This window comes from Podarcis raffonei, chromosome 13 (assembly GCF_027172205.1).
Source record: "Podarcis raffonei isolate rPodRaf1 chromosome 13, rPodRaf1.pri, whole genome shotgun sequence".
In the NCBI taxonomy this organism is placed as follows: domain Eukaryota; kingdom Metazoa; phylum Chordata; class Lepidosauria; order Squamata; family Lacertidae; genus Podarcis; species Podarcis raffonei.
The window spans coordinates 4803091-4826093 of NC_070614.1; the positions used below are offsets into that span (position 1 = coordinate 4803091).

Here is a 23003-nt window from a genome sequence, read left to right on the forward strand (position 1 = left end):
AGTGCGTGATACTGCCCATTATGCTTTTGTGCCTCTGCTTGTTAATATTTGAAAGACAAAATTGGCCTTTTACATGAGTCAAGTTGCATCTGGTCTCCAAATGCCACATCGTTCCATCATTCCGTCTTTACCATTTTTTAAAACATCAATGGATAAAAGGAAGCATGATGCTGGATATCATGGTAATCTAATCTATGACTGGAAGTAAAGGTTTAATAAGTTTGCACAGAAGCAGAGCAGGTTCTTCACTCAGGTTTCAATACTCCGTCTTCTACCTTTGTCCCACGAGGAGCACAAGTAACCAGGTGATGGTCAGACCTCCACTATTTATCCTGTAGGAACAACAATGCAACAAGACTCAGCACAACCTGTTCTATTGAACACAAAAGCTCTAATTGCATGGATCAGGAGGTGTTTACCTGTGCTTTCACATCCATCCATCCAACCAACCAACAAGAGTCACTGTTGAGCATTACTGTGCGTGACCAGTCATTCTGCTTGATCACAGCACTAAGGATTTGATACACAGCTTTCTTTTCAGGATTGATTTAATAAAGCATCCTCATTTGGCCTTTGTTCCGCTGGGACTTGCAGAGCACTAGTGAGCATTTGCAAACCACCCGGCGCTGATGGCTACAACAGGCAGCCCAACCTCTCAGACCGTGTGGGCCGCAAGAGCACTTCCCCACAGAAACAGTGAGCCAGCCACACACCAAAATAAATCCCCATATTGTGAATTAAAGTGTTCACAATACAGTTAATACCATTTAGTGTACAGAATTGAATATATATGATTAAATATATACAATTAAAAGGAGGTAAAAATAAAAATATTTTAGGCTTCTAGTCAAAATGATTTGAGACTCCTGTGAAGCCAGTAAATAAACACAGAAGACGAGTGCACGGGGGCGGGGGAGGTGACTAATGGCCACTTCAGGCTCCTCACCACCTCTCCCCCCCCTTAGGGCTGGTCATCAACTAAGGGCAGTGAGAGATCTGTAGAGTTGGAAGGGGACCTGCTAGGGCAGGGGTCTGCAACCTGTGGCTCCGGAGCCGCATGTGGCTCTTTTACACCTTTGCCGCGGCTCTGGGGTGGATACTAGCGAGGGGAGGAGGCGCATTGTGCGCCCTGACACTCCCCACTGTGGCGGGCGCTGTACTGGCTGTGACGTCGCATGGGGGCGGTGCGTGCGTTAGTCACACACTGTCCCAACATCACCTTCCTGCCTACCCGCTACATTGTAAGGGGCATGTACGCTGGTCACTGCATTGAAAGGGGGCATGTACGCTGGTCACTGTTTTGAAGGGGAGTGAAGAACACACACACACAAAAGTAACTTGTTAATTTAACGCTTATTTCTATGAGGAGGAGTAATTCTGAGGGGTCAAACAAAGAAATAATAAAAAAGTGACAAAAAAAGTTATTTTTATAATGACGAGTTTTGCGGCTCCCAGATTTTTTTTCTTCAGAAACGGGTCCAAGTGGCTCTTTTTGTCTTAAAGGTTGCAGACCCCTGCGCTGGGGTCATCTAGCCCAACTCACTGCACTCGCTGACAGCTAGCTGCCACCCCCAAGTCCCCCTGCCGGGGTGCCAGCTTAAATAAAATATTGGAGGGGGCAGGTAAGACCCACCACATATAATCGATCACATGACGCAGCGCATGCACACCATTTGAATGGCAATGCCCATCAACTTTGAGGGGGCCTGGTCCCTCAAATATTTTATGGGGGGTACAAAGACCCCTCAGGCCCTAGGAGTTGGCTCCCACGCTATCTGCTGAACAGGGCAGCTAGCAGCAGAGCCTCCATGCCCAGGGCAGCCCACCAGCCCTGTGGAGAGCCCCACCAAGTCCTCCCCCCTCCCCCTGCCTGCCTACCATGCACCAAGTCTCTGCTGGGGGCCAGGCTGCATTGTGGCCAAAACAGAGGTCTCAGCAGCTCTTTCAGTAGGTCTTGCCCCAATGAAGCACTTGCGAGAACTGATGGCCTTCCCACTGCTCTCTAAGGCTTCTCCTCTCCAGGGCGTTTCCCAGTCGCCAACTGCTTCTGTGCACAACCATTCTCCGCTCTGCTCTTTTCATTTCTCTCTGTGTCCTGGGAGACCAGGGGAGAGGGGAGCTGGTTGCAGCACAAAGGGGAGACCCCCTGGCTTCTTCTCCAGCCTCTGGTCCCCCCACTCTCCAATTTTTGCTTCAGCCCCCTCAGTCTGAACTGCTCTCTGCCACAGTTTCTTCCTGCTCACTAAACCTTACCTCTTCTGCTTCCAACACGTCCTCCTTCCGGTCTGTTCCCTCTCATGAGCACCTTTTAATGTGCTTAATGAGAGCGTCTTCTTTTTCCAGAATCTCCTAGTGCTTCGTGAAAATAGAACCGTCAATTGTTTCCTCACTTGCTTTGTAACCCTCTTTGTAAAATTTATGACGGCCAGCAGATCTCTCTTATCTCTCCAGGGCTGAAGCAGCAAGAGTGAAGGGGGATGGGGAGCAGTTCTTTCTTGTTACTGGTTTTAAATGTTAAACAAGGATAATTTATTAGGGAAGCTTTTTGTCTCTTCATAGAGCACCCTGGCATGCCATGTACATCTATATATCTTCTTGAACCCAAGAGTGTCGGTCATGCCACCAAGCAACTTCATACAGGTACAAATTATCCAAAATAGAAGTGTGTTTGGGGCACACTTGGTTTGAGAATATCAGAATGGGTCAATTAGTGCTAGAGCATCATATTCTTTTCTCTCCCTGCACCACCCAGTTCTCCCTCAAAACAGTTTCTTTTGCAGGGATGGGGAGGGATTTCAAAGCTATCCAGCCCAATGCTGCCAGATCTATTTATCTGGACTTTAGCAGGCTTTGCCCACACAGAACGGCTGCAATGCCTCACAATTTCATCCACTTCTGTAAAGGGATGGGTAGTTACAAGTATTTTAAAAAATCCCGTAACAGTGAATGGAGAACCACAAAGTTTCAGATTTTTGAACTGGGATTTACAGTATTTTTTGCTCTATAAGACTCACTTTTTCCCTCCTAAAAAGTAAGGGGAAATGTGTGTGCGTCTTATGGAGCGAATGAAGGCTGCGCAGCTATCCCAGAGGCCAGAACAGCAAGAGGGATTGCTGCTTTCACTGCGCAGCAATCCCTCTTGCTGTTCTGGCTTCTGAGATTCAGATTTTTTTTCTTCTTGTTTTCCTCCTCCAAAAACTAGGTGCATCTTGTGGTCTGGTGCGTCTTATGGAGCGAAAAATATGGTAGATTCAGACCCCGAGTTGAATCAGATAGCCTTTAACTTGGTTCAGAATGAATCAAACTCTTTTTTGAAGTGCCAAATCAGAATCCGAACCAAATATTGTATTCAGTTTTTCTCCCTCTCATAACAATCTTGTAGACATCTAACGAAGCTGAAGATTAAGGACAGACAAAAGAAAGTACATCATATATTTAGGGACTCTCTTTTTCTTCTTCTGTTTATTATTAAGAACACTTACTGTTTTAGTTCTCCTGGCTGTTAGTATGATAAATTTATTATTTTATTGTATATGTTGTGCTCTGATTTTATGTACGCTGCTTTAGGACTGTTGTTACAATGAAGAGTGAGTAATAAATATTTTAAGTTAAATAATTAAAAAATACAGATGGAAATTAATTGCTTCCTTTCCTTACCACACTGTACTTAAAACTTCAACAAGGCCGCTGGGTTCTGGAGCAGTTGCCTTGAATGGCAGCCCAGATGAATAGGCAGCCCCCTTCTGCATGCTGGAGCACCACCAAAAAAAATCAACCCCTTGAACTGGGTTTCATCTATATCAATATATGTCTCTCTCTTTATACATGATAGTGGCAATCTTCCTTCCAATAAGCTGCAGCTTATTTTCCAATTAAGTGTTGTTTTCCTTAAGTATTCTGCCTTTATTCACTCAGACACTGGCAAGATCTTCATAGGCTGCAGGGACAAGGCTCCATTGCTACGGCTATATATAACAAGTTTTGCGGTGAACCTTCTCACTAAGTTTTTTAAATCACAGAACAGTTTTGTGTCAAACAATTCAGCTGTTGCACACAAAAACTAAATATATCTACAGGCCCATTTCAGGATGCCCAAGAAATATCCCTCATACACTTTTTATCAACTGCTGAATCAGGCAAAGCATTTGCACTCCCAAACATTAGTGTATCCTTTCAGAACAGGCTTTTAAAATTACAAGGAAATGTACACACAGACACCTTTAACAGTTGTTTAAATGGAGCCTGTTTTTCATTGTCAGAAGCAACTGTCCAAAAATCCACCAGCTATCCTGATTCCAGTTCAAGTGATTTTATTTTCTATAAAATGTATGCCATTAACGTCACACTGTACACAATTTAGCCTGCAATCCTAATTCCATTTACCTGGGAGTAAGTCCTATTGACTCATGAATATTGGCAAACAGGCATCTCTTTAGACTTTAATAACCTGAAAGCCAATTTTAGATGCCTGTGCAAAGTCAGCTGTTTTCCAGGAATGGAATGGAGATACGTACTTGCCCACTTATCCTTGGAAATGAGCCACAGTGGAGCTCAGGTTTGATGAGTCAAGAAAGACCCCAGCTTCTTCTTGCTCAATTGCTTTTAATTTTCCAGTGGCAGTGTCAAAAAGCTTTTTTGAACTACAGGGAATAAAGATCTACATTTGGATCGGCTACCCTGTGGATCCTGCCACCTGAGGCAGTTGCCTCACTTTGCCTCATGGGGGCCGGCCCTGGCCTTAACATTTTCATCCTCAAAAAGAGAGGCGGATCACTTTTACCACATCTTGATTCCAGAGGGGTAGGGCAACAAGTTCCATAGAAGACCCACGCTGCCTGTGGTGTCTTTCTGCATGTCAGATATTTAAAACTGAAATTCATTTCCAGGGTCCCTTTGAGGAATGCGCTGGGGTCTCTCTCCCACCCCCATAGGGAGCCCAAACCCCCAGCAAAGACCCCTTTAGCTCTGGCCCTTCTGCTCATGCCAAAAGCCTTGTCACTCTGGCAAGGCCCGAACTTTCAAGGCTCCCTGGAGAGGAGGAGCATGGGCACCTCAACAAGTTCCAAGTGGAAACACACCTTGGCCCATGCCCCAGCCTGCTCCCCCCCCCGGGGGGGGGGCAGAGACCGAATATACTTTCCCCATGCAGTTTGTAGAGAAACGCTGTGCGGCATAGCAGATGCTTCTTTTATTCCATGCGCCCAGGCTGCGATCCTGCAAGAGTACCGGGTACTTGTGTTTGGCAGAAGTGCCAATGGCCGTAGGGGAGTGCCTGGTCTTGGTTGGCAGAGAACTTGCCTGCAAGTGTCTCCAGGGTGTCTGGGACACTGCTCTGTGCAGCTGAGGGTGGGGGGAAGGGCGCCAGAGCACTGCACTTTAGACATGGTCTTCACGTACGACAAAAGGTGGTGTTGGGCGACATACAGAACCACAGGTTGCCCACGCCTGGGTCAAAACAGTGTTGTGTGGTTTTAATAAAAACTGTGATTCACTAGACCACTCCCTCTCTCTCTACACACACCACGAAAAGATTCAGGGGCAGCACTTTCTTGGGGGTTCGGCTTCTTTTGAAGGGAATGGTCATTGGAGACATTTGGTGGTTTTGCAACGTTTAGGTTGATTTATAGTCCTACAAATTTGAGCGCAGATGGACACAAACAGCAGAGCACTCCTGTAAGCCACAACTTTGTTGCCTTGCACCAGATCTCTCAAGACACCTCCAGGATCCTTTCAGTTCACTCCCTGCCCCCCTTTCTCTTCTCCATTTCTGTTCCAAATCTTGCCTTCCCCCTTTGCTGCTTTTCCCCGCACGACCTCGGTACCTGCCCTGTGCTGTGCGGCAGGAGATGCGGGTAGGGATGGAGGAATGTCTCATCTGAAATGGTCCTTCCAGCCCAGGGGCATCTCCAGCTATTCCAAAGCCTTTGGGGACCCTTTACCTGTCATATCCCTTACGTTGCCTCTCAAATACTATAATCTAATAATAAAATGCTGTCACAATTCAGAAGCAACTATCACGGTGGGTCAAATCCAGCGACCATCTATCGAGAGCAACCGGCGGAGAGGCGACCTGAAGCTGTGCAGAGGGGGCTCGGGAGCAGACCTGTTTCCCCCTCTCACCTGTTATCCTGGGGCTTCGGGGCCCAGCCCTCCCGGGCAGATGCGGCGCCGGGAGCGGGCCTGCCCTCGCCTCGCCTCGCCTCGCCTCGCCGGCCGCCAGGCGTCCGCTGCGCCCCGGAGCGAGGGCCCTTCGCGGCGCGCAGCCCGGCCGCCCAGAACATGGCTGCCCGGAGGGGGAAGGGGCTGGCGTCGCCTTGCGGAGCGGCCCCTCGGCGCCCACCACCCAGGCGCCAACGCCGCCGCCGCCGTCCCGCCAAGAAAGTCCGCCAAGAAAGTCCGGCCCGCGCCGGGTCCCCGAGGCGGAAGGCTCGCCTCGCCTGGCCCGGGAGCCCCATCGGCGGCGGCGCAAGACGAGAGGGGTCCCTCCCCGCCGGCTTGCCCGGTGCCTGCTCCCCGCGCGCCCAGGGCGCCGTCGGTTGCGGCTGCGCGCAACATGCGGCGGGAGGGGACGGCGGCGGCGGCGGCGGGGGAGGGTTTAAAGCCCGGCGGAGGCGGAGGCGATGCCTGGGAGCGGGGAAGGCGAGTCAGCTGAGGAGCGAGGCGAGCGAGCGCGGGCAGCAGCAGCGGCAGCAGGAGGAGAAGGCGGCGGCGGCGGCGCGCAGCCCGGAGTTGCCGGAGGACGGACGCCTGGAGGGCAGCTCGCCGGCCTCGGCCGCAGGTTGGGGTCCCTTCTCCCGCCCCGGGGGGGGGCGCTTCATTCCAGGGCCCGCTTTCCGTGCGCCCCCCTCCCCTTCCTCCCGGAGGAAGAGCTGCCCCTTCCCGTCTCGGCGGGTCCCTCCCTCTCCCTCTTGCCCGGCCGGTCCGAAACTTGCTCGGAGGGCCGCGCCAGGAAGGCGAGCGGGAGCCACGCGGGCGCGCCGAGGGCTGCCGGGGGACAGAGCCCGGACTCTGGTGAGCGGGCGGGCGGGCGGCGGGCACAGCCATGGAAGCGGTGGCGGCGGCGGCGGCGGAGAGGCGGGCGCGCGGCGGCCCCTCTGCCTAAGAAAGGCGAGGAAGTTTCTGCCCGTCCCGGGAGCGGAGAAGTCCTGCTCGCCCCTCCGCCGCAGCTGCGGATCCGGGCCGCTCGCTCGGGCTCGGGAGGAGGCGCTGGCGACTTTCCGGCGAGTTGGCGAAGCGCGCGCAGGATGGCTCGCCAGCCGCGTCCCTCCGGGCAACTTTGCGCGCGCGGCCCCGCCGCCCGAGGGGGACCTGCGCGCGGGGGGAGAAGCGGCGCACAAAGCGCGCGGCCGGTGGGGGATGCGGCGCCCGGGTTTTCGGGTCGCTTTCGCCTTCTTTTTCCTTTCTTTCTTTCTTTTCTCCTTTCAAGGCGGGCGAGACTTCTCCGGAGCCTCGGTGCCCTTTCCACATTGCATCATAAAACCAGGGTGGAGCCAGCCCGCCTCCTCCGCCTCCCCTTCTGCAAGTAACCCGAGCGGAGGGGCTTGCCCGGCTCTCCCAATCGCCGCCTGCCCTTGGTGCGGGTCGGGGGCCGCGCTTGTCCCGGGAAAGTGCCCGAGAGGAGGCTGCTTTGGCCGGAGGCGGAGGCGGAAGAGAGCTCGGGCTCTCCTCGTCCGGTAAGAAACGAGGCTCCCGGCTGCGGGCGAGAGACCGAGCGGGGAAGGCGCCGGCTTCGGGGCTGCGCCGACGGAGTTTTGTCTTTGCCAGCCACGTTGTGGCCGCTGTGTTGCGACGACTGTCTGTTGGCGACGATGGCGCGTGTGGCACGGGATATTTTGGGCAAAAAGGATTCCCCAAACTTTTTGTTTCCCTTCGCCGCCTTTTCCGAAGGGGGGCTAGCCAGAGAAGTGGTGGAGGTCGCAGAATTATGGTGCATCTTTTTATTTAAAAAAATCCCCCCCAAGGGAGGTTCTTGGCATGAATGCGGGGGTGAAAAGTGCTTGGTTTCCCTGCACAATGCAGGGCCATCAACTGGCCTTAAATTATGTAAGGCACTTCTGAAGGTTACTGCTGCTTATTACTGTTTTGTAGGCACTGCTTGCAGAAAGATATCCCAGTCCTTTGGCAGCTGTTGCTTCCCTCTTCATCTGTTTTGATGATGGTATCCATGGGGGTGTACTCAGAGCATCATCTTACAAATCTCCCCCCCCCCACTTGTCTGTTTGTTGAACATTACCTGCTTTGGCAGAGGGAAAACGTTGCTTCCTTTTGCGCCCTTGCATTGGTGTGCAGTTGGTACAGCGACTGTTTCACATTAGCACAGTTTCCAAACTCCTTTTATGAACCCCTTTCTTGGCATCTTATTGGACCACTTAAACTTCTCATTCTACTAATCAAAAGTACCTTTGCAACTCCTTATATTAATTGTGATCTTGTTGTCCAGTGTGGTGGGTGCAAATGTTTTCTGAGCAAACGTCAGGCGTAAGTAATCTTTGTAAGCTTTAGCCTTGGGTTGGGTTCAGCAGTCATCTTATTTTTGTATTGGGATTTGAGGGTGGCAAGTGATGAAAATCCCATCTTGTACAGGGATGTGAAAAGCAAAGCATTCTTTCCCATTGTCATCAAAACCAGCGCTGCATTATGAGAACCATGGAGCCTGGCCTAGGGGCTTGTTAACCTTTGGATAATTCAGTCTTCCATCATCACACTGAGGAAAATAAGTGCAGCCTTTGCACAGGCCACGGCTTAAAAACCTCTGCCATAGTTGTTGCCATTTCTATTTCCATTGTATGTGTTTCTCTTTCTTGCATACTGGGGCAAGTGACTTGCTGTAAGAGCAAGCTGCAGTAAAGAAGTGTAGTTGAGATCACAGGATCGTAGCATTTGTACTGTTCGAAGGGACCCCGAGGGTCATCTAGTCCAACCCCCTGCAATGCAGGAATCCCTGACAGATGGCCATCCAGCCTCTGCTTAAATACCTCCAAGGTAGCATCTAGCCAAAGTGAAGGTCGCAAATCTACATATTACACTTGTGTAGATCATTTAGAAGCAGTTGTTTCTGAATAAACTATTAGGTTAAATGGGGCTTTCTCCCCGAATGTGTACATAGCCTTAGGTCCCCCTTACTAATTTCAGCAGAGCTTAACAAATGCTTAACTCCTTTCCCTCCTTTCTTGCACAAAATCATTAGGACTTGAAAATATTTTTCTGTGGTTGGATTGTCCTCTTATCTATCTTTCTGATGTTGAATCATTGGCGGATTTGGAGCTTTACATGATGTTTTAAGGCATAATAATATCAGAATGCTGATGCAGCAGTTGGATGCGCTTGCCCATCCAGCTTCAGGATGGTCTGTTTCTTGATTGCTTAGGTTGGGAAATGTCAGCTGGTGTCTAACTGCAGCAGTGAGTAAAGACTGGTAGTACCAGTTTCCAAACTTTCTAACTTCAAGGAAGGTTTTCTGGTCTGCTATGGAATCCCCGAGTGTTGCAGAGGATTCTGGGAAGTAATCTAGGGATATCCTATTCATGGAGATGATCCGGTAGACATTGTTTAAACATTTGATGCCACACTAGATGGTGTACAAACACCCCACAGATTCCCAATTCCCTTAATTTCATACGGTTGGAGTGCCACTGAGAAGAAAGAAGGAACTTTGCATAATTAAGAAAGTCTCTGAGGCTTCCTTGTGCATCAGTGGTCCCAGTCCTGAAAAATGGGAAAATAGGGATCTGTGTAAATCTTTAAAGCAGTTGGAGAAAAACATGTACTCCCAAAACTAGAGAGTCTCCTTCCAAAAGTGACAGGATTCCAAATTTTAGTTTTCCAAATTGCCGCAAACAGTTATTGAGAAACTCAATTGACTGTAGTCTCCTTTTGGAAGATTCTTTTTCAGCTTTTGGATGCTTGGAATTATGAGTGTTTATAAGATGTTCTAAAGGAAGAAGACAAAACAATTTAAACACAAAAGGAACCTCTGCCTTCATGGACTACATTCAAATGCATATCCCATTATAGCAAAGTACTGGCCGACAGCTTCAATAGGATCCATGAATCTGGACTTGAGAATAGATGCCGTTTGTGTTCTGCTCCAGAACTTCTACTGAAGCAGAAAACCTCCATACACATATCTGAAAGGAATATTTTGTTAGTGTTTAGACATGCAGAGCCCTGTTCAAATACCTGCCTAGCCTACCTGCCTTCTAAAGGGAAAAGGTTTGGACCAACTATCATCATGACAGCAAGTATTCTAATGAAAGTGGCCTCAGATCAGGATGGTGTAACTTAGCAGTGCGCTGGAGATTACTACTAAGTCCTTTGCTGACAGCAGACTGTGAGTGAACTGGAAAATCTAATAACAAAAAGCAACTGTATTGTTGTACCATGGGGCTGGGGAAGTGATGGAAAATCTGGCCTTCCAGACATTACACTACAGCTCCCATTGTCCCTGACCGTTCGCCATGGGAGCTGGAGCTGTGACAACCTCTGAGGGGCTGCAGATTCCTTAGGCCTGGTTCATGTGCAAGATATATTGGTTTTATCTGCTACACCCTTATTACACAGTGGTCTGTCTGATTCCTGCAGGACAGAAACCACTGTCCCTGACCTTAACTTATCATGGTTTGTTCAGAGTGAAACCAACCACAATTCCTGGTTCGTGTGCAATGCTAAACCAGGGTTTGTGGCTTCTTAGCTCCCAAATGGAGTGAGCAGGAGTGAAGCAAGTGTGGTTGATTTGTGCACATTAATCCATGTTGCATGGCATAACCTGGCATGTGAATGCGACTACTCTAATGGGGAGCTGGATTTGCCACTTGCTTTATACCTTGATAAACAGAATTCTTGACGCAGATGGTGGCAACTGAATGGGAGTGTCTTAGAAGAGAGGAAATGGTTGCACTTCAAAGACAATGAGATATGGCTTATCTCCACATCTACATAAACAGCATAAAAACTGAGGATATCTGAATGACAGTAGTTTTGGTTAGGAAAAAGATGAATTTATTAGTTGCTTTTTGGAGTGACGTACAAAAAAATGAACATTGAAAGCAATGATAAAACAATGTAAAATACACAAGTAATATTTTAAATAAGGTTACCAGATTTTTTTCAATGAATCCGGGGACACTTTTCAACTTCAATTGATTTTGTATGGGGACTGATTTGTAAATCTGGGGACTGTCCCCGGGAAACGGGGATGTCTGGTAACCTTAATTTAAAAATGGGGGTGGTGCTGTGGTCTAAACCACAGAGCCTAGGGCTTGCTCGGAAGGTTGGCGGTTTGATTCCCCGTGACGGGGTAAGCTCCTGTTGCTCACTCCCAGCTCCTACCCACCTAGCAGTTCGAAAGCACGTCAAAGTGCAAGTAGATAAATAGGTACCACTCCAGCGGGAAGGTAAACGACGTTTCCGTGCGCTGCTCTGGTTTCGCCAGAAGCGGCTTACTCATGCTGGCCACATGACCTGGAAGCTGGACGCCGGCTCCCTCGGCCAATAAAGCGAGATGAGCGCCACAACTCCAGAGTCGTTTGTGACTGGACTTAATTGTCAGGGGTCCTTTACCTTCACCTTTACCTTTACCAACTGTGCCCACCCTGTGAAAAGATTATTTTTTAAAATGTAATAAGCAAAAAGATATTATTTATTGGCTGTGATTTTTAAAATGTATTTTTTCTCAAAGGGGAATCCAGAAGCTATCAGAATTGCTTCAGATGGAATAAATAGAGCAGTGCTTAATAAATCCCCTCCTTTCCTCCCAACTGCTTACTTTGGTTCATATCTCGATCTCTATCTGTAGCTCAGAGCTTAACTGTGCAATTGTCAAAACCATAGTTCTACTCAGGAGAGAGTTCTAGGTTGAGTATTGAGGTCTTAAATGACACTGAGGTGTCCTGCAGTGGCAAGGAGCCTCTGGAACGCAGGCCTGGTGAGGTGCGCCTGCCCTACCCAATAGGCCCACAAGGTCGAGCCAGCCCCACCTGGCTTCCGCCTGATGCCCTATATAGGATGTCAGCTGTGGGGCAGGTAAAGGCGGAGCTTGGGCAAAAGGACTCTGCAGGCACTGCCAATCCTGCCCTGCTCCCAAGTTGGGAACAGGGCTGGATTTAGGTTTGTTGAGGTCCTAAGCTACTGAAGGTGATGGGGCCCTTTATATAGCAGGCGGGGGCCATTACATCATAGGAGCCTACACAACACAAAACACTGTAGGTTTTGTTTTATTTGTTTTTTTATCTTAAATTTTTGAAATGTACATCCAGTTTTTTCCCTTAAAATTTTTTGGGGGCCCCCAAGAGAGTGGGGCCCTAAGCTATAGCTTGTTTAGCTTATACAGTGGTGCCTCGGGTTATATACGCTTCAGGTTACATACGCTTCAGGTTACACACTCCGCTATCCCAGAAATAGTGCTTCAGGTTAAGAACTTTGCTTCAGGATGAGAACAGAAATTGGGCTCTGGTGGCGTGGCAGCAGCAGAAGACCCCATTAGCTAAAGTGGTGCTTCAGGTTAAGAACAGTTCCAGGTTAAGAACGGACCTCCGGAACGAATTAAGTACTTAACCCGAGGTACCACTGTACATAAATCTGACACTGGTTGGGAAGCAGCTGCAAAGGCTCCCTTGTTTCTGATAGCTGTTCTCCAACTTAGACTGGGAGAAAGGGGTTGGAGCGCCCCATCTTGTATTACATTTCCTGATTTCTAAGGTAAAGGTAAAGGTACCCCTGCCCGTACGGGCCAGTCTTGCCAGACTCAAGGGTTGTGCGCCCATCTCACTCAAGAGGCCAGGGGCCAGCGCTGTCCGGAGACACTTCGGGGTCACGTGGCCAGCGTGACAAGCTGCATCTGGCGAGCCAGAGCCGCACACGGAAACGCCGTTTACCTTCCCGCTAGTAAGCGGTCCCTATTTATCTACTTGCACCCGGGGGTGCTTTCGAACTGCTAGGTTGGCAGGCGCTGGGATCGAGCAACGGGAGCGCACCCCGCCGCGGGGATTCGAACCGCTGACCTTTCGATCGGCAAGCCCTAGGCGCTGAGGCTTTTACCCACAGTGCCACCCGCGTCCCTGATTTCTAGGACACTTCAATAGGACTAATATGATCAACCTGATATCAGGAGAATTGGGAAAGGCTGTCAAAAAGCTCTGCCCCTTGGAGCCCATCAGCCTTTTCCAGAAAGCTGTTCTAGAGTCTTGTATTGAAAATGAAAGGAATCATTGCTGTGGCTCAGGGAAAGTATTTTGTGGCATTTCCCCCCCTTCCCCCCACCCCCAGAAGGCTCTTCATCAACCTGTATGAGCGGTCCATCCTTTATTTTACCCTCCCTCCCATATTTATGTTGTTATTTTAAGGGTAGAACGAAAAACAATATCTGAAAGCCCAAGACATCCGGTCAAGATGTCTTGCATGTGTACTTGTTTTTAATATTGAATTTTTCCTCCTGGAATGAGAAAGTGACATATGTCAGCCTTCTGCTGCACAGGCTGTAGTTGAGATACTTAAGTACCTTGCTAAAAATAGTGCATCTATTTTAGACAAGTGCCCAGTTAGGAGAGGATAACTTGTGGCTTGCTAGCCTGTAATCTGAAGGCACAGGCTGGTATTAAACAGAATGGAAACAAACATTTTATTGTAATTATGCCTCTGCCGGTTTTAACAATTAGCTCTGATATAAATCAGCTCGCATCTCTTAGAAGTTGCTTTAGCGATCCAGAATTCCTGTGCTGCCTCTTTTTAAAAGGGAGTCTTTTTGTATCAGCGCTTCAGTGCATACTTGCTTGCTTTCAGTTTTTAAAAGAAATTAATTTATAGTTTTACAATCTGTTCCCCAACCAATAACAAAAGAGGAATTAAAACAGAGCAAAACAGGGGTCCAGAAACAGTTCATGTAGAGGCAGGAAGCTCATAATGAAGATAAATCAACAGAGCAGAGCCTTGCCTCAGAGATATCTCTACAAGTCCCTCTACAGGTGAGCATATGTTCGAGTCGATCCTCTCACCTGCTTGGTTCTGTTGCATGTTGGAGGCCAAACAATGGGGAACCCATCCAAACCAATCTTGTGTTTTCAGTAATGTGGAACTAAAAAACCTGCTTTTTTTTTTAAAAAAAGTTCTCCATCCATTAATAAGAAAATAAATTGCATTCAGAAGTTATCAAAGGGCAGAGAGAATTTTGATGAAATTCTTATGGGTGGTTGAGCTGCTTCTTCTGCTTCTTCTTCTTCTTCTTCCACTAACCTTATTTTTAAGGTGACCAAGGGAGGCGTGATGGTGAATTTCCTTTAATTCTGCAGATCATCTCACCAGTGGCCTGAACACTGCAGCCTTCCTGAGTCCTTGTGCTTCAATTTGAAGCCATGTGGAAAGTATCTTGAGCTCCTCCCGTGGGGCTTTTTCAGATTGGGAAATATGGGCAGCCCAGAAACGCTGCACAGAGCTGGCGTAAAGTTTATTTGAAAGAAAAACCCTGCAATGTTCAGGAAAGCTCAAGCCCCACACTCATCAAATTCTACAGAAATTCTTAAGTGCTCTGAGAATGAGGGAGAAAAACCAGAAGCCTCTTTCACAAGGGAATAAAACATTTGAGAAATTGGGAGCACATATTTTGACATGGCACAAATGTTCAGTAGCATTATAGTTTCTAATTTGTTCAGCGGCAGTTGGTGCCAGGTGTGTTTTCTGGCACCTGCAGGCCCCACCTCCCAAAATTAGAGATGAGATAAACCAATAGAATTGTAGCAAATAGACTTGATTGTGGTGTGTTTTTGCGGTGCCCACAACAGTTTCTGTAGTTCACAAATGTGCCCACGGGCCCATAAAGGTTGGCAACCGCTGCACAACCATTTGATTGTTCTCTCTGGAATAAGTTCTGCCTAGCTCAGAGTTGGCGGGAGATGTGATGCTTGACTCAAAGAAGAGTAAAGATATCTACTTATTTCTTAATGTTTGTGGTACCTGGCGGACTAATCTCATTCTCTCCTTGAATTAGGCGAGGAACACTAGTGCCCAGCTATAGCATCTTCAGTGTTCTATACTGAAATACAAAACTTGTTATGTTTTGTTTATGGTGAAAGACAAATTTGAAAATTAATCTGCCCTGCTTTGGGACGCCATAGATTTGCCCCCAGGAACATGATTTATGTGAACCTGAACCAATTTAATATGAGAATAAGTTGAAGTGTCAATTGGTTCCAGATTTGGTGGCATGAACAAAATCTGTGTAGAAACGCCAGGTGTGTGTGCATTTGTGATATGTACTCTCTCTATCCAAGTGATCTACCCTGCAGCTCATGTGATTGGAGAGATTGGAGATCAGGCTTGACATTTGATTTGTCAAATGGTACTCAAATTATCTGAAGCATTCATTTTTATTAGAACACAGTACCTATATTAATTACAAAATCTACTCAGAAGCAGTGATTCCTGTTCATCCCAGAAGCTTCATGCCAAATCACAAGAAGACTCATTTTTCTTCCCACAGTAAATTATCTTGGGAGCTCAGTCCTGATTTCCTAGTCAGTTGTGATCTGTATTCTGCCTCTTCATAACAAAAGTTCTGGGACCTTCAGGGCTGAGAACCCTGAGCACGTGCAGAATACGGCTGGGAAATATATCGATATATCATCCAAAACCAGTTTGAAGTCTATACCGTGATATCAGCTTCATAATTTTCGACCTGGGAATATATTGTGAATCATGATGCATGTGTGTGTGTGTGCGCGCGCATGCACGCACGCGTGGTATGCAAAAATTACAATGTGAGAAAAACTGAAGCCAGCCAATACTTCTACGTTGCTTCATCCTTATTTCAGACATTGTGATATATCGGTATATTGCAGTGTTTAGCAGGTGATATATCACTATGCTGAAAACCAGCTATCTCTCAGTCCTAGTGCAGAATGTTCCCTTTGAAGCAAGTGACTGCATTTTCTGTGCCTTGCCCTCCCCTCGGCCTCAGTCTATCTATCTGTCTGTCTGTCTGTCTATCTATCTATCTATCTATCTATCTATCTATCTATCTATCTAAGGTGTAAGTGCCCTGCACAGGTTTTCCTGCTGGGCCAATAAGTTAAGTGGTTGCAGGCTGAATGAGAGATGTATGGATTTCATTTGAAGCTTGTTGCCACATCAGCATGTCTGCAGGAAATCAACGCACATGCCTCGCAAGTTCTGCATCCTGCAAAATGATGCCACCATCCTACATGTTTTTTGTATATATATCGTGCAGCTATATGGAGTAGCACTGTTTGCATTCTCAGCAGAAAGATTTTCCATCCCGCACCTGCATTGCATGACTAAGTCTCCCACCACTTCCTTAGGGTGACCTTGTCTGCATGTTAACACCAAACCCAGCTCTGTTGGAACATTTATTTCTTTTGACTTGGTTCCCTAATTCTGACAACTGGCCCAAGAGTAAAGGTTTGTATCCAGGGCATTTCTTACTCAGAGTAGGCCCATTGTGGTTGGGGTAGAACAATGCAATACTGTGACTGGTTGGCAACTCCAGCTAACGAGATAAAATACTTCTTCCAGAGGTGTGTCCTCTTAAGATTTTGCTTCAGAAATGGATGTAGTTACAGTCCATGTATGTTTTAAATTATGGTTGCAAACCCTCTAGTTATAATTTCATTGTTTTACCTTTCTTCATAAACCACTTTGTGGTATTTTCCTGCAATCCAGTGATGCACGAAGTTTATGAAATAAAAAAGGGCCAGTTAGGGAGAGTTTAGGGCACCTGGCTTACCCAGTAGCGAAGCCAGGAGCTTTCTTGGCAGAGCGTAGCAGGGATGCCTGCTTCTGACCCTGCAGGGCTGTGGAGCAGAGGGACCTTTCTCCTGCCCTTGCCGCAAGACAGCACCGTGATTCATTGTAAAGATGGGTCGCCCCTTGAGGGTGCTCCAGTTCCTTTCTGGCCAGATAGGCAGCCATCTTGGCAGGCGCCCCAGTGATGGCAGGGAGTGAGGATGGAGGTGGCCTAAGGTTAACTTTTTAAAACGAAGGGCGAAACATTTCACGTGTTGGTGGTTGTCGGAACGCATCGGGCTCCAGGCAGCGTTGAAGAGCCATGTGAAAGTGTTCCCTTGCCAGGAGCTGCCAGGGCTGGGGGCAGAAGCCCACAGGCTGTGTCCTGCTTCCATGCGCACGAACCTGTGCGGCTATGCTAGTCAGCGTGTTCCCTGAGGTTTTGCCAGGCTCTGGAGAGATGCCACCACTTAGATTTGCTGGGGCTGATGGGAGTTTGTTATAGGGAGCAGACGGTTTCCCTTGCTAGAACATCTCCTCTGACTGACTGTTTCCAGGGGAAATTCAGGCGCTAGTTATAACCCACAAAGCTCTACAAGGCTTAGGTCCAAGCTCTCTGAAGGACTGTGTTCCCCTGTGTGCACCTGCTCAGCTTTTGAGATCTTCAGGGGAGGTCCGTCTCTCGGTCCCCGTCCCCCCATCCACACTTGGTGGGGATGCAGGACAGGGCCTTCTCGGAGGCTGCTCCCAGACTTTGGAACTCCCTCTCTAGAGAAGCCAGACTGGCTCCTTCCTTGTTGTCCTTGTTCCAACAAGCTTTGGGGAACTGACTGCTTCGAATGAGGGGCTGGTACCATGCTGTTTTTATTGTATTTATGTTTTTAATATATCTTTTATATTTATAGAGAGAGAATCATAGAATAGTATATTTGGAAGGGATTGTACAATACAATAGGTTATTGTATTTTAGTGTTCTGTTGGAAGCCTCCCAGAGGGCCTGGGGAAACCCAGCCAGATAGGCAGGGTATAAATAATGAATTATTATTATTATCCATGAGGGTCATCTCTTGTCCCAACTACCTGCAATGCAGGAAATAATAATAATAATAATAATAATAATAATAATAATAATAATAATAATAATAATGTATTATTTATACCCTGTCCATCTGGCTGCGTCTCTCCAGCCACTCTGGGTGGCTTCCAACAAAGTATTAAAAAATACAGTGGTCTGTTAAACCTTAAAAGCTTCCCTAAACAGGGCTGCCTTCACATCTTCTAAAAGTCTTTTGCCCAATTTGGGGCTCAATTGCACGGCCCTAAGATTAAGACTCTCATGTTTTACCAAGGGAGCTACATGCAATTTAATTCTATTAATATTTACTTGTTTTACAGTTATTGTCGCCCCCCCAATGTTTTTAACAGTTCCTGTTTTATCTGTGAACCATCTTAAGTCAGGGGGAAAAGGTGGGATATAGATAGATAGATAGATGATAGATAGATAGATAGATAGATGGATAGATAGAGGCACTGATTTTTCCCATTGCATCTGTTACCCTGCTTACAGAAAGTAGGCAGAGACCGTGGAACTCTTTGTGCACACCACTCAGTAGCTGTTCTGAGGGCGGAAAGTGTGGGCAGCACTGTTAGCTGCAGTCCCCTCTAGTGCTCCCCTTGGCTGTATCTTGGACCCAGTGGGTGCTGCGCCTAGTTCTGCATTGCTGGTGAAACGAATAATAATAATAATAATAATAATAATAATAATAATAATAATAATAATAATTTATTATTTGTACCACGCCCATCAAAACATAATTCAAAATCCTTTTGAATTCTGGTGCTGGAGGAGACTCTTGAGAGTCCCATGGACTGCAAGAAGATCAAACCTCTCCATTCTGAAGGAAATCAGCCCTGAGTGCTCACTGGAAGGACAGATCCTGAAGCTGAGGCTCCAAGACTTTGGCCACCTCCCTGGAAAAGACCCTGATGATGGGAAAGATGGAGGGCACAAGGAGAAGGGGACGACAGAGGATGAGATGGTTGTACAGTGTTCTTGAAGCTACCAACATGAGTTTGACCAAACTGCGGGAGGCGGTGGAAGACAGGAGTGCCTGACGTGCTCCAGTCCAGGGGGTCACGAGGAGTCGGACACGACTAAACGACTAAACAACAACAACCCCGCCCATCTGGCTGGGTTTCCCCAGCCACTCTGGGTGGCTTCCAACAAAGATTAAAAATACATTAAAATGCCACACATTAAAAACTTCCCAGAACAGGGCTGCCTTCAGATGTCTTCTGAATGTCAGGTAGTTGTTTATCTCTTTGACATCTGGTGGGAGGGCGTTCCACAGGGCGGGCGCCACTACAGAGAAGGCCCTCTGCTTGGTTCCCTGTAGCTTTGCTTCTCGCAATGAGGGAACTGCCAGAAGGAACTCGGCGCTGGACCTCAGTGTCCAGGCAGAACGATGGGGGTGGAGATACTCCTTCAGGTATACTGGGCCGAGGCCATTTAGGGCTTTAAAGGTCAGCACCAACACTTTGAATTGAGCTCGGAAACGTACTGGGAGCCAATGTAGGCCTTTCAAGACCGGTGTTATGTGGTCTCGGCGGCCGCTCCCAGTCACCAGTCTAGCTGCCGCATTCTGGATTAGTTGTAGTTTCTGGGTCACCTTCAAAGGTAGCCCCACGTAGAGCGCATTGCAGTGGTCCAAGCGGGAGATAACTAGAACATGCATCACGATGGAGTTGTGGGCCTGATTGGCGTTTCAGCAGTGGGAGATGGGGAAGGTTGAGTTCTGCTGCATCAAAGGCCCGGCAACCAGTGGCCAACCAGATGTCCACGGGAAGCCCACACGGCCCTCCTGCTATTGTTCCCCAGCACCTGGCTTTCAGAAGTCTGCTGCCTCTGATGAGGGAGGTTGCCTGCAGTTGTCATAACTGCAAGCAAGCCACGATGGTCCTCTATCATCCATTGATATATCTAGGTCTCTTGAAAAGCAGTCCATTTTGGTGACCATCTCTGCATCTTTGTGAGAATGAATTCCATAGCTCTGTGTATATTCCACCATTTGCTTTCAGTGGATGACTCCAGGTCCTAGTATTAAAAGACATTTGAAGGCAGCCCTGTTCAGGGAAGTTTTTAATATTTAATGCTGTACTGTTTTTAACATTTGATTGGGAGCCGCCCAGAGTGGCTGGGGAAGCTCAGCCAGATGAGCGGGGTATAAATAATAAATTATTATTATTATTTATTATTACGAAAGAGGAAAAAACTTATCTGTATGCACTTTCTCCACAACATGCATTATTGTATACACTTCTCACCGGTGCTAGAAACGGGGGCTGGATACTAGACACATCAAAGTAGTGTTTCAGTTTAAAGCAATGTAAGTTTAAATAGGGAAAACAGTTAGAGAAAAATGGGACTCCACTTCGCAATCTGGTGGCACGGTGTTGTATCGCACATATGGTGCATATAAATCACTTTTTTTTTACCAGTCTAGCTGAGTCCCAAGATAGAAAAGCTAGGAACCAAATGGCTCCTGGGACCTGGGTTGTGGGCGCTAAAACAATTGTCTAGTCGCCATTGGGGTGTGTGCAGGCTCGGCAACACTTCTTATATATTATTTTGATAAGCATGAAGTAATACAAAATTCTCATAAGTGACACGTTGTTAATATCACATTTTTAACAGAAATTGTTAATACAGTGGTACCTTGGGTTACAGACGCTTCAGGTTACAGACTCCGTTAACCCAGAAATAGTACCTCAGGTTAAGAACTTTGCATCAGGATGAGAACAGAAATCGTGCGGTGGCGGCGGGAGGCCCCATTAGCTAAAGTGGTGCTTCAGGTTAAGAACAGTTTTAGGTTAAGAACAGACCTCCAGAACGAATTAAGTTCTTAACCCGAGGTACCACTGTACATGTTTAATTTGGTGTTTATAATAAAAATATTGGTACCATACTTCAGTTTTCAAAACACTCTACTCTTTATTGTCAAACTCCTTAACATATTGTCTCTCTTTTTCAGCTGGGGGCCGGTCCACTGTCCCTCAGACCTTGTGGGGGACCGGACTATATTTTGAAGAAAAAAATGAACGAATTCCTATGCCCCACAAATAACTCAGAGATGCATTTTAAATAAAAGGACACTTTCTACTCATGTAAAAACACACTGATTCCCAGACCATCGGCGGGCTGGATCTAGTCCCTGGGCCTTAGTTTACCTACCCATGCCTTAGCATATACTTCGAGGCTTCAAAGCACATACATTTCAGTAATCCTTGAATGTCAGCCAAGCACAAAAAATGGCACCCAGACTTTTTGAGGTGCTCGCAAGTGGAGAATCTTTAGGCTCAAAATGCCCCTGGCACCCTGCTAATTTTGAACCCTGCCCCTCACCATAGCTAATGATGAACCCTAGCAGGGACCACAGCGCTACTTCTTTATTTATTTCTTACGCCATTAAATTACATGGAGCAGTAATTAATTTCTTTTGAGCAGTAAGGTTTAGACAAGTAGCGTAGCTCTTGCAGTAAAGTGATTTTTCCGGGGGGAGGGTGCCGATGCAGTTCCTTGCCAGGGGCGCATGGTTCCCTAAGTGTTCCTCTGTCTGTGTTGCATGCCTGCTCTCCTTCCAGCAGAACTCTTGGCCCTGAATCTGTGGATCTGCCTTGCGCTGAGTTGAGAGCATTGGTGGAACAGCCAAGTACGGCCTCCTTTGGCAGCAACAACACTCCAGAGTCTTGAGCACAGGCTGTTCTGCAACTTGAGATCTTTAACAGGAAACGTCAGGGATTGAACCTGGGATTTTCTGTTGACAAAACTTGTGCTTTATCGTTGCGCCATGGGCCTTTCCCTCAACCACGCGTGGCAAATGGCCTTGCCTTCTCCACAGTCACTGGGAAATACCGGCTACTTTCTCCCCCTTTTGGCCAGTGACATGGGGTGGTTTATCTGCAGCCCTAAATAGATCTGATCCAGCATGTTGGACATAATGACTCGTCAAAGTTTTGTTTAACAAACATGAGCCATTACTTGCTGAATAAATATATCAGAAGTTTTCTGGTAGCCCAAAGTAGGAGGAATGAAACATTTGGTAAAGGGGAAACACTCAAAATGTACTTAGCAGGGTTTAAATGTTTATATTCAAATTCAAAGCTGTACTTGGAAATTATTTTTATTGACTTACCTGTATTGACATACAGTGTAAGTCTACAATAGAGTTGCATATGCAATAACAGACAGATCTCTGCTCCTAGGAATTTTTGATCTGTAGTTGTCGGTCAGGGAAGTGTAGTGAAGGAGGGAAAGGCATGTCTAGCAAAGGGCATGAATAAGAGCAAAGGGACTTAAATTTGGTTATCATTGGAAATGGGAATTAAGCATTGAAATAGGAGTGGAGAGACTTGAAATGCATTCACATGCTCAGTAGCATATACCGTATTTTTCGCTCTATAAGACGCACCAGACCACAAGACGCACCTAGTTTTTGGAGGAGGAAGACAAGAAAAAAATATTCTGAATCTCAGAAGCCAGAACAGCAAGAGGGATCTCTGCGCAGTGAAAGCAGCAATCCCTCTTGCTGTTCTGGCTTCTGGGATAGCTGCGCAGCCTGCATTCGCTCCATAAGACGCACATACATTTCCCCTTACTTTTTAGGAGGGGAAAAGTGAGTCTTACAGAGCAAAAAATACGGTAATTCCTTTACACTTAAGGGTGGGTAATGAAGGTTTTGCAAATGTGTAGCATGCTACTTTTAGCACACCTGAAGAGCAGTGTACATAAAAAATTATATGTGCTTCCAAGTCACCAGAAAACTTAATAACCATGTTGCATTCTTTAGTATTCATCCTCGTAGTACAATCTGAGTACTATTGTGTTCTGATTTGTATGAAAACAATCTATTTCTGAATTTTCTCAGAAAAATAATAATAGTGGAAAGATTTCCAGCACACATTGCTTTGTGTTGGACGGGCGAAGGCATTAGAAGAGCAGTATTATCTGATGTTTGACCATACCTCTTGGTCAGCATTCGAAATTCACCCATCGCCATTGGCTCTCTGCAACTCGGGAGCGCCCCCTGGCGACCAAGTCAGGATTTCCAGTCATGTGGTTTGCGACCAAAATCTCCTTTCCCTGGGCAGAGGGAACATTTTTCATTGTTGTACAATTTGCATAAGTAAGCAAACTCTGAAGAAGGGGTAGGGGACACTGGGCAGAAAGGGAGATCTTGCTGATTTTCACCCCTCCCCTTAAATCTCACACTTTG

At 47.1% G+C, this 23003-nt stretch overlaps 2 protein-coding genes across 5 annotated transcripts in view; one reads left to right on the top strand and one right to left on the bottom strand.

Moving 5' to 3' along the window:
* PDCD6 (programmed cell death 6) overlaps positions 1–23003 on the bottom strand; it is a 266803-nt gene that overhangs the window by 148480 nt on the left and 95320 nt on the right. The window lies entirely within an intron of this gene.
* GRB10 (growth factor receptor bound protein 10) overlaps positions 6662–23003 on the top strand; it is an 86503-nt gene continuing 70161 nt past the window's right edge. Inside the window, exon 1 of one of the 4 annotated variants that reach the window (XM_053363010.1) lies at positions 6662–6778. The gene's annotated coding sequence lies outside the window, so the exon portion shown is untranslated. Of the gene's footprint in view, positions 6779–7562; positions 7674–23003 lie in introns of those variants that run through there. The other 3 variants (XM_053363011.1, XM_053363012.1, XM_053363009.1) reach the window with 3 other exon arrangements.